A 2,756-nucleotide genomic window follows, 5' to 3' on the forward strand; every position below is an offset into this window, starting at 1 on the left:
GTCACATTAGCTCGGGAAAACTCCTTAGAAGATCTGGAGGGAACAAGCGAAAGGCAGCTGGGGCTTACATGTGGCGTTTACTTTTGTTTTTGAAATGCACTTGTAAACCAGTCTAGCATCCAACTTGTGGTGATCCTGCCTCTCATTTACTCCTCACCACTTGAAACAGGTTCCCAGGTTACATACTGGGAAACCGGCTCAGAAGTTTGATTATTTAAGGCTGATCAGATACACCTGCCACACAAACCTCGGGATCTGAGTGTGATCCAAATAAAAAAGCAAGACTTTATGGTGTGGCCCACACCTTTACAATCCCAGCACTTGGGAGGCAGAGGCAGATGGATCTGTGAGCTGGAGGCCAGCCTGGTCTACATATCCAGTTCCAGGACAGCTAGAGCTACAAACAAACAAATCAGTATGTGCTGGCGGTGGTGGCCAGGGCCATGAGCAAAGTACTCAGGAGGCAGAGGCAGCAAGATCTCTGAGTTTGAGGGCAGCCTGGTCTACAGAGTAAAGTTGTACAACAGCCAAGGTTATGCAAGTCATTTCAAAACCCCAAGATGTGATGTGACAACAATCCTAGCAATTCCAGGGGCCATGTGGGAAGTGGGGATTGGGGAATTGCCTGGAGCCTTCCTGCCAACTAACCCAGAACACCGGAGAAACATTCCTGTTATCCTGACCTCCACACAACTGAGACAGTTTGCTCACTCAATCTCAACCTATATTTTCCTTCCCTCTCCCTCACTTATACGCACAATAGAATTTTAAAATAATGAGTTAAAAATACTTGTACACATCACACAGGGCTCAAATCAGGATCTCCATGGTCAGGGTGGTCCACGAGGCTAGGATTAGTGTTGATGCTAGGTACCAAGGGCCCACCCTGTGATCGCCACAGGTCGACGAGTTAGAGGCCAGAGAGGGCACTGGGGATGGAATACTTGCGGGGCATATTCCGGGTGGAGGGCACAGATGTGGCCTCTTGGAACTGGGGCAGGCTTCGTATGGCTAGGAAACCCCAAGGAGCCCAGTGTGGCCAAGTACTGACAGAACACCAGTGCACATAAACTATTTCAAATGTAATATTTCTTACCGAACCCAAATGTTCGGGGGATGCTACTAAATCAGGGGCTCACACTTTAGGGGACACTTTGTAGCCCAGGCAATGGTATAACTATCCTTGTAGGGCTAATCACCTTCAGTCTTTCCTGCTTTTAGTAGCTCTAAAAATCTGAAAAGCCCCCACTAGACTTTAGCAGATTTCTCCATGACCTCACACAGTAAAGGCTGGCCTTCAACTCCTGATCCTTACTTCCTGAAGTTCTAGGCAGGTTGTTTTTTTCAGTATCAAATTTGTTTGGACATGAAGGGCTGTGTGGAGATGATGTAGTCTAGAAAACGTGTTGCTCTTACACAAGACCTGACTTGTTTACATGACAGCTCACAACTGTCTGCAACTTAAATTCGAAGGCATCAGATTCTTCAGTGAGCTACAAACCTGTTGCACACACATAACATGAAGGAAAAACATAAAACTTTTTGTTTTGTTTTTTGGATTTGGTTTTTTCGAGACAGGGTTTCCCTGTATAGCCCTGGCTGTCCTGGAACTCACTCTGTAGACCAGGCTGGCCTCGAACTAAATCTGCCTGCTTCTGCCTCCCAGAGTGCTGGGATTACAGGCGTGTGCCACCACCACACAACATAAAACTGTTTTAATCTCCAGCACTTGGAAGGCAGAGGCAAGCAGAGCTCCCGAGTTTGGGGCCAGCCAGCTGGCCTCACTCAGATGGAATTCCTCCAAGGCAGCCAGGGGCTGTGAAGAGAAACAGAATTATTTAGAACTCAGGCTTGCTGAGTCCACACTTCTATCCAGAAGTCCAAACTCTGGACAAGCCAACCTGACAGTGCATCTGTATGGCCAGGCTTGGGTGAGGCCTGGCTGGTGCAGGGCTGCCCAGTAAGCCAGCTGCGGGTGTGTGGAGTATGCCACACTGGTGTACACTGGTGTACACAGAGGTGTACAGCACATCCCAGGTGCTGTCCTCCCAGCACCTGGGAGACGAGGCAGGAAGCCGAAAACCATCCTGGGCTGCATTCCCAGGCAGCCTGAAAAACAGAGACCTAATCTCACAACAAAACAGAACTAGGTATTACTTCACACTAAGGATGAACTCAGCCTGGGGCTCTCAGGGCTGGGTATCTGAAGGGGTTTTGTTTCTAATTCATTGTTTTTGCTTTTTTGAGACAAGGTTTCTGTGTAGCCCTGTCTGTCCTGGAACTCATTCGGTTGACCTGACTGACCTAGAACTCAGAGATCCACCTGCCACTGCCAGAATTTTTTGTTTGGGGGTTTTCTTTTTTTAAAGCTTCATTATTAAAAAATTTTTTTTCCCTGTATACTCATGTTTGCTGGTACTTGTGGAGGTCAGGTGACCATTGTGCTAGAAATGGAGTTACAGGCAATGGTGAAAGACCCAACTGGGTTCTGGGAACTGAACTCGAGTTCACTATGTGTTCTTACTCACTGAGCCATTTTTCCAGGCAGCCCTATCCACTACCCGAATCAAGTCTAGCAATCAGCAGACGTTAGTGTTTGGTGCAGTTAACACTGATACCTGCAGTCCCTGGCTTTGAAAATGGTGTTTTGGGGGCTGGAGAGATGGCTCAGCCGCTGAGAGCACTGACTGCTCTTCCAAAGGTCGAGTTCAAATTCCAGCAACCACATGGTGGCTCACAACCATTCATGAGATCTG

This window comes from Apodemus sylvaticus, chromosome 10 (assembly GCF_947179515.1).
Source record: "Apodemus sylvaticus chromosome 10, mApoSyl1.1, whole genome shotgun sequence".
NCBI lineage: Eukaryota > Metazoa > Chordata > Mammalia > Rodentia > Muridae > Apodemus > Apodemus sylvaticus.